The sequence below is a fragment of the Malaclemys terrapin genome, chromosome 2 (genome assembly GCF_027887155.1).
Source record: "Malaclemys terrapin pileata isolate rMalTer1 chromosome 2, rMalTer1.hap1, whole genome shotgun sequence".
NCBI classification, from domain to species: Eukaryota; Metazoa; Chordata; order Testudines; family Emydidae; genus Malaclemys; species Malaclemys terrapin.
Window position 1 is genome coordinate 109,229,363 of NC_071506.1, and position 9,390 is coordinate 109,238,752.

General features: G+C 43.8%; 1 protein-coding gene across 3 annotated transcripts in view; it reads right to left on the bottom strand.

Moving 5' to 3' along the window:
• The window catches only part of RNF182 (ring finger protein 182), a 40,544-nt gene extending 37,115 nt beyond the window's left edge, over window positions 1-3,429 (bottom strand). The window contains exon 1 of one of the 3 annotated variants that reach the window (XR_008443939.1): window positions 3,349-3,408. The gene's annotated coding sequence lies outside the window, so the exon portion shown is untranslated. Of the gene's footprint in view, window positions 1-3,348 lie in introns of all 3 variants that reach the window. The other 2 variants (XR_008443938.1, XM_054019446.1) reach the window with 2 other exon arrangements.
• Between the last annotated feature and the right edge of the window lie 5,961 nt (window positions 3,430-9,390).

Consider the following 9,390-nt stretch of genomic DNA (forward strand, 5'->3'; position numbering starts at 1 on the left):
GTTCATATGCTGGGGAAGATGCATAGCATTATACATCTTTATATGTGCCTGCAAATGGAGCTGAAACACAAGGCATATATATACATGGACCATTTCTGACTTCTTTGCAGTCGTCTAACATGTAGCCTATACATAGCTACCATTTGCAAGTTGCTTTTTTACGCTTGGAAATCCACTGTCATGATTACTGTATGTATATTATGCCACACTAAACTGCAGGTGTCTGCCAATAGCATGTTACTGCTGGAACATTAATTTACAATGGGTAGGTACAGCAACACTTCAGAAAGTGTGTAAAGGCCACATGAGAATTTCCTGAATCCTGTACAGTTAGGTCCCACAGCACTCCATAGCAACAACGCTGGGAGGGATGAAGTCACAGTCTCCAGGGTGCCAGTGCTATGTATCTCTCTGTATGTATGAAACTGCTGCTGGTGTGTACCAATGCCTATGGTGACCCTGTATCACAACTAGCAGTTCCTTGTAATGGCTTCCTATATGACTTCTTGGGCCCTGTCCCCTGCTTCCTGAGATAGTATATGGAATGAGGGACCTCAGGAAGGTATGAAATGGCTTATTCTGCACGGTCCTGATGTGGTCTAAACTTCTACTTCTGCACCTATTTACATAGCAGGTTATGACAGCCATATTTTCTGTAGTAAATTACCTTGTTCTTTCAGGGTACCAGAGTAGTACTTTGGCTTTTCTCTTTTGTCTCCTCTCACATTTCATCTAACACCATTTTTGGAATTTGCAGATATTCTACATGGAACCATTTCTGTAATGTAATTTGATAGGCAGCATAACCAGTAAGAGATTTTGGCCTTTCACTTGGGGGTTTACGACAGGATTTGTGTTAAGTTCCAGTGTTTTTCTCACCTGGTCCATGCAAGCAAAGGGAGCAGAAGTCCCCTTGTCTTTAATGTACACAACTGACCTTTTACTATCTGATAGGTGCATTCAATTTCACATAGCCTGGAGGAAGGTCTAGAAATGCCATTTTCCATTGTGCTAACTAACCTCAGGTTGCTATTCCTATGCATTTAATAAATTCAGAGTTGCTCCTTGGTGTTACATGCAAACAGAGGGCATTTAGAAGGATATGACTTTTTCAACAAAACAACTGTTATGACACTTTGGCAAGAAAGGCAAACACTTTTTAAAAAAAATATTGAGTAAACCTTTGCACACAGAATATGTAAACCAGCCTACTGGGACTTTGGGGTTTTTTTACTCAATACTTCTGAGGTCTTTTCATGGAAGGTTTAAATGAGGGATACTACAGTGATATACAGCTTAGAATTACTTAGGGTATTTAAAATTAATACATATTAAACTATCAGGTAATTTGTTTCTTACAAAAGCAGACAATTTCAGCTTTATACAAAGCATCTGCTGCTTTTGCTCACAGCTGCTAAAGAAAGTTGTGCTTTCATGTCACCATTTCTTCTTTATATTTCTTAGCTCAATAGTCTCAAGTCTCTCTCAGTGAAGCGTAATTGGTAGGATAATTATTTCATTTAAGAGTAACAATTTCTATATTCATCTCATAGACTCATCAGTGCCTAGGCTACAATTAGCTAATGAGGGTATTGAAATCCTGAAAGATGAATATTACATTATTTCCTGTGTCTTAAATCTTGATACTCTGATTGTACTCAGAATACCTTGGCCCACTTCAAGTTCCAATCCTTAATTGCCAATCAGCATCTCTACTGCCACATCTTCCTCTGTACATGGTTCCTTCATATACAATCTCCCATCTCTTCCTGTTTACATCAAAGACCACACATGTTTCAAGTACCTGACAGGCTGCACACATGTACTGCTATAATTTCACTCCACTTCCCACAATAGAACACTGCTAGCTAGTTACTTAGGACCTGATCCTGCAAGGTCTGTCTATTTGTCATCATTGGGAGTTGTTTTCATTCAGAGAGCTCTTTCAATGTCTATTAAATACATTTACTTGCAAAGCAAGTAAGTAGCAGTGCTGAAAAAATAATGCTATTTATGAGCCCAGTACAAATACAATACAGGCACTTAACTGTATTGCAAACTTCTAGGGACTGCCTTGTCAATGGCCTTCCTATTGATCCTGTTTGGCACTAAGAGCAAATTCACCTTCCTACTATTCCAACCCTCCTAGCAACTCAGTCCAGACTATCTTTGGTTGCCTAACCACATTTCTGATAGAGGTTTAAAAAAAAAAAAAAAAAAACACAATCACTTTCTAGTGAAGGTTAATTTGAGAGCAACAAACACATTTCACATAAAACCAAGCTGTAACATATTGTATGTTTACTTCCAAGAGTGTGCAGCAATTTCTTGATTCATTAATCCTAAACCCAATGCTTTAGTATTTCTTGTTTTTCCTCAGGCAATACATTTCAAAATCAGACCCAGTCTTTTCCTAAAAACGAGAATCAGAATATAACAAGATATAACACAGAAGTCCCAAGGGAAAACTTTCTTTTCATTTGCAACAAAATATGAACTTCATTGATGAACATGCATGTTATTTTAAATATATAAATATCATCCCCACTGGAAATGAAAAGCCAAGCTCACCAGTTGCAGATCAGGGAACTAAAATGGAATGAAACCTGAAAGTATCATTTTTCTGTAAGCTTATCTTTCAAGTTGTTGCCAGGACAGTAAGTCAACCTGTCAGACTAACAGAAGAAAGTGACCTCAACAAGCACTGTGAACCCTGGAGCTGCACAATTAAATTGAACCATTTTTATTCCTCCCATACTTGAGGCAAAGTCATAAAACTGCCCATTTCTCTCTAAGCCTTTTGTCCCTCTTCCTTTCAGACGAGTCTTCATCACTGGCACTGAGTTTCTAGTGCACTTCAGAAAAACAAATAAGATTTGACAAAAATCTCAACTTTCCTTCTTTTGCCTTTTACCACAATATTTATGTGTCTGCTCGTCCTCTTCTCTCACTACATCAATATTTGTGTGTATTAATCTTCCCTTTTCCTTCCTTTTATTTTTTCTCCACAGTGGCAAAGCCAGGCAGAGTTTAGCTCCCTCACTCCCTCCATCACACCCATTTCCTCACCTCCTCCCCAAATAATCCTGACTGCGGGCAGGGGTGTGCAGGGGGCTTTGCATCAGGCTCTTTGGTGAATGAGCTGCTTCAGGCGGGGCTGCTGCTCGCTCCTTCAAGGGGAGACACTGGTGCAGTAATAAACTGTCAGCAAGTCATTAAATCCCATTGACGCTTTGTGAGCCCCAGCCCCACAATGCCACCCAGAGACATAGTCGACCCCCTGTGCAGGGGATGAGGATGCGGTGAAAGGTGAGGTGTCTGCAGACAGAACCGGGTGCCTCTCTGTACCTGTTTTGAGTGCTGCAGGCAGGGTTTCTTCAGGAGACGGTGCCCTCGTCCTCCCTCAGCCTCAGCAGCAGCGAGTGTCTGAGAGCAGGGAACAGGCTTTGTTACTACTCTGGAGCCCTGGATCAGTGCCGTCGCTATAGAAACTGGCTGCAGTCTGAGGTGACACTGACAAGTGGCAGGGGGCCTGAGCTGTTCATTCAGGAATATCCTGGCCTCTTCCTATTGCAGCCAACCCCACAAGTAGCCCAGCCCAGGGAGGGAAAGGGTCTGACCCCGTTTGTCGTGGTTATACTCTGCCTTTAGGGGGCCCAACCCAAGGATGTTTCTTCCCATTCTCCCTCCTCTTCTAGGGGGCAATCAAGCGCAGAGCATTATTCCCCTCCCACATCCCTTCCTCCAGTATGATGTGCTGGAGGGCATAGTTTGAGGGGAGAGCCCCTTGTTCACATTTTGCCATCAAACTGAAGGGAACTTTGGGATGCTCTCTCTGCTGCAGATGGCTCACTCCTTTCTGCGTGCTGCCAGAGACAGCTCATCCCTGGGGCTCACAAAAGAGAAAATGTTGGTCTTGTAGAAGGACCAGACTGCACCAAATGGTGGGTATTTGCAAACACTTCCCAGGGGAGAAACGCCCTTAAAATCCAGCTACGTATTTTAAACCCCTACCACTTCACATTATTCAAGGTGAACAAGAGGCCATACTATCCACTGGTTACGGAGAACTTTCAGAACCACAGTATAAACATTTCCAGCAGAGGCTCTGCTAGCTCATTGGGGGCCCCCCCAGGCAGGAATATGATGGGCCCCTCCCACACAACACAAAAAAAAAGCAAATAGGGAACCCCCTTGAGCTGCTCAGGGCCCTAAGCAATTGCTTAATCTGCATATGCCTAGAACTGGCTCTGATTTCCAGCAGCAGCACTTAATAGAAGTGATGTTTCTCACAAGAGAAAAAGTGGGTATATTTTTATTTAAATGAGTGACCTAATGAATCAGACCCCCAGTGCTTCACCCCTCCTGGAGGCAAGTGTGAGCAGATAAGGAGGGACACACACAATACATGGGATTTATCACACATTGTGTGGAAATTTTTTGTGGGAGTAGCTCATTATTCTCTAAGGACAGCCCAATGGAGGGTATCACTCATTTGTTATTCTTAATAATAATCATGCTTATTAGCATAATGCAGGGGTCGGCAGCCTTTCAGAAGTGCTGTGCCAAGTCTTCATTTATTCACTCTAATTTAAGGTTTCGTGTGCCAGTAATACATTTTAACGTTTTTAGAAGGTCTCTTTCTATAAGTCTATAATATATAACTAAACTATTGTTGTATGTAAAGTAAATAAGGTTTTTAAAATGTTTAAGAAGCTTCAATTAAATTAAAATGCAGAGTCCCCTGGGCCGGTGGCCAGGACCTGGGCAATGTGAGTGCTACTGAAAATCAGCTCGCATGCTGCCTTCAGTACGCATGTCATAGTTTGCCTACCCCTGGGATAATGGCTAAGGACCAAGAATTGGGCCCCATTGTGCTGGGTGCAGAACAAACACAGATTAGTAGATGCTCCCTGCCTCAAAGTGCTTTCAATCTAAATAGCTCAGGCAGACACCATCTAGGAAAAGGATAGACCATCTGCAGAGTGAACTGTGTGATGGCAGCAAATATCATGTTAGCTCCACTATTTTTAAATTTGGTGTTGGGGGGGGGGTTAGTTAGGAGAGGATACATTAAATGGAAAGGAAGGGAAAGGGGGTGAGGCAGACAAGACAGGGAGGCGAGGGTAAGGGGGCAGGTGTGGAGTGAAGCTGAGGTGAAGAGACTGAGGGAGGGTGAGGGTTGGAACACAGCCAATCAGCACAGGGCAGAGACAGTCCTGTCAGAACTCGAAAGTTCTCTGAATATCCAAAGGTCCCTGCTTTGGCTGTTGCTGCAGCAGCTGCTACTGGCTGGAGTCTTTGGCTGGTTCCTCCCTGCAGTTTTGCCCTCAAGGCCACATGGGCATAACTCTCAACATTACAAATGGCTGCAAAGGAGTTTCCCACTGCCAGCAGAGCAGTTCCTGAGCATAGGGGCTGCTGAGCCCAGCACAGCGGGAGCTGGGGAGATCCCAGGCATGTCTGCCAATTAGGGTGACCAGATGTCCCAATTTTATAGGGACAGTCCCAATATTTGGGGCTTTGTCTTATATAGGTGCCTATTACCCCCCACCCCCTCTCCAACCCTGAGCTCCACTGCAGCCACTCAGCTGCCCAGAGGAGCTGAGCATTCTCAGGAGCAGTTATAGCCAGTGCCCTCCCTAGCTGTGCCCCTGCCAATATTACACACTGCGTGTAAAGTATGTATGGCTGTGGGTGCACTGAATGCAGGAAATGTTCTGCTTCAATCACGCCAGGGGTTTTTGGGAGCCATAGCAGGACAATCCTGCATAACCTGGGACTGTTGGGGGGTATGCATGGGTGTGTGTGCAAGGGAGGCACCACCTATGCCCTAGTGCCTCCAAAGTAGAAGAGGGTCTCCCCTGCACAGTTCTGGATCCAGAGATGTGATGGGGGAGGGATGGCACCAGTTGAATCCCCTTTTGCCCCCTCCCTTCCCAGTTCAGCAGTTCCTGCTTTGGCTGGAGTCTCTGGCTAGTTCCTGCCTGCTCTACCTCCTTTCCCAAGACTACAATGTGGGGGAGGCCCTACTTGGATCCCCCAAATGAGGGCCTCTCCTTCACACTTCTTGGTCTGGTGTATGCACAGGTGTGTGCTGAGGGTGGGGGTGTACTTTTCCATGGGAGCCTACTGCCCATGTAGGGTGTCACTCATCACCACCACAGAGCAGTGCAATGAGAGCCAAAGGCAATTCATGTTCTTCCTCCTGTGCATCCGTCTCTTCCTTCACAGGTTGTTCAATCCAACCCCGACTCCAATTTATGCAGCATGCTCTCATTTTATTTTCCCCTTTGAAAAGATCTTTTCTTCTCTCCCAAGCAAATGAAAGTTGATAATTATCCTTCTTGAATGAAAGATGGACTTCTCTCTTTTCTCCTTCCTTAGTTTATATTGATTAACTGCTCTCCTAAATTTGCCAAATAGAAGAAACCCAACACACAAGATACAATTCTCAAGCTACATTATCAATCTTAGCTGCTGCCAGTGCTAAACTACTGGTGATGACTATTAAGTATCAGCATTGCAAGTCATTGTAAATTGATGAATCTGTGCCAAGAGCTGCCTACACATTTCAGACTATACTCCTCAGGAAGAGTTTGGCAAAGACAAGAAAGCCCTTCCTTTCCCCCCATGACTTCGTCACAAAACATGGGTTAAAGCAGAACTTTTGACAGATTATAAAAGAATGAACAGCAGCAGGAGGAAAGGGGTAGAAGGGAGAACAGGACAGAGTTGCTATGAAGGATTGGGGTCACCATCTATCTACCAACCTACCTACCTAGGACGCGTGGTGAATACCAAACCTAGAGTGAGACAAATTCATCTGATCAGAGGCTGAATGGAATCGCTTTTTTACATTAAAGAAATACTCTGATCTGAAGTACAAAGTGTAGGTTTAGAGAATGGGACATGTTGACCCTCACAGCATAGGTGATATTTTGCTTATTAATTCCCCATTTGCAGCAGTATTTTTACATATGCTTTGGTCATCTGGAATTTAACTATACTCAATAAAAAAAAATTGTTTAAAAATTAGAAAGTTAAAATGCAATTCATTAGAGATTTTACAGTAAAGAGGCCTTTCAAATTAAGACTGTAAAAATTTAAGAATGTGAACATTTGTTTGTAATAAACTGATCAGTTAGTCTAAAGGAAGAAGCACAATGTCAACAATATAATACCTATTCACTTCAGTTATAAAAGAACTTGCCAGACAGTCTTCTATCAGGAAGATGATTCTAGCCGATGATTTTAACCTATATGGTTTTCACCACATGCCCACAGGAATTAGAATTTGCAAACCATTGCCACATTCCCCTCCTTTACATGTACACAGGAAGGGCTAGAAAAATGATAAAAAAAGAGGACACCCTTGAATGCAGTGCAGTATCTGGGCACAGATAACACTAAACTCAAAAGTAGCATTTTCAATCTTCAATTAAATTTACTTTAAAAAGACTGAGACTATTCAGCTTGCAAAAGAGATGACTAAGGGGGGGGGGGGATATGATAGAGGTCTATAACAGTGTTTTTCAAACTGCGGGTCATGACCCAGTATTGGGTCACAGAATGTAAAGCCCTCCTGTACCCCAAACTCCTCAACCCCGGCCCCACCCCAGCGCCTGCACTCCCAGCCCAGAGCCCTGACCTCCTCCTGTACCCCAACCTCCTGCCCCAACTCAGAGCCCCCTCCCACACCCTGAACTCCTCATTCCTGACCCCATCCCATGGCCCTCACCCCTGTACCCCAACCCTTGCCCCAGCCCTGAGCCCCTCCCACACCCCAATCCCCCCCATCCCCAGCTCCGCTGGGTTGCAAGCATCAATTTTCTTCAACTGGGTCACCAGAAAAAAAGTTTGAAAACCACTGGTCTATAAAATCATGAATGGTGTGGAGAAAGTGAATAAGGAAGTGCTATTTATCCCTTCTCATAACACAAGCACTAGGGGTCACGCAGCAGGGGTTAATAGGCAGCAGGGTTAAAAACAAACAAAAGAAAGTACTTCATACAATGCATAGTCAACCTGTGGAACTAGTTGCCAGGGGATGTTGTGAAGGCCAAAACTATAACTTAATTAAAAAAAGAATTAGATAGGTTCATGAAAGGCAGCCATTGGTGGATCTATTAGCCAAGATGTCAGGGATGCAACCCCATTCTCTGGGGGTCCCTAAGCCTCTGACTGCCAGATGCTAGGAATGGATGACAGGGAATGGATGAGTTGATGATTGTCCTGTTAATTCCCTTTGAAGTATCTGGCAATGGCCACAGTTGGAAGACAGGATACTGGGCTAGATGGACCACTGGTCTGACCCAGTGTGACAGTCTATACTATTATGGTCACAACATTTACAGAATATGGGTAATGTCACACCCAGTGTAGCCATTCTTATGTTCTAAGTGTTAACTATTTAATTTGTTGTCAAGTCATGAGGTAAGTAAATTTTCAGATAGGGAAACAGAGGCATGACATTTAGGTGACTTGACAGATTTAAAAAGTAATTAATGGTATAGAGAAAATAAACTCTGTGTTCCTAGTCAGCACTAGGAGGCTTCCAGTGAGGTTGAAAGGGAACAAATTTAAAAGATAAAAGGAAATATTAAGATTAGAGCATCTAGTTAGATAGGGTGAAATCAGTGATACTCAGACTGATGCTCACGAGCCACAAGTGGATCTTTAATGTGTCTCCTGCAGCTCTTTGTAGCACATGATATTAAAACCCTGTGATTTAATTATTAACCAATTAGAATGCTTTTAGTATGTTATTAAACAATTGTAGAATACTTGGCCAGTCAGAAAATTATATATAGTAAATGAAACAATGAAGTCACACTACTGTGGCTCTTTTGGGTAATGTTGATCACTAATTTGGCTCCTGAACCACTGAAGTCTGAGTGTCACTGATTTAAAGAAAGGATTAGATAGCATAAAACATTTGTTAAGGCATATATACCCTGATATTTCGGAGCATACACCAACCACTAATTGATGAGGGTGGTGGTGATAAAAAAGAAACTTCCCTGAGGGCAGGTATGATGGAGTGCAGCACTCACCACTAGTCCGGCACTTCCTTCTGGTCACTCTGGGGAGTAGCTCGCAAGGTCAACACCCCTTCCCATGGTTGCATACCGACATATTGTCTCTCTCACAGGTCTGCAGCTCCTCTTGCCCAGGAACCACAGTGTCCTCTTCGTGACTCAGACCTCCGGCCAGGTCACTCAGCATTCACCCATTCCAGGGTACAGTCCTTCAATTCCCTGTCACTCCCATAGTGACTCAGGCAATCTTCCGGTTCACTGCCCCATCAGTGCCACTTCCCCAGTGGCAGGTAGGGGAACCCGGGCCTGCCCTCTACTCTGGGTTCCAATCCAGGACCCTCAACCCAGC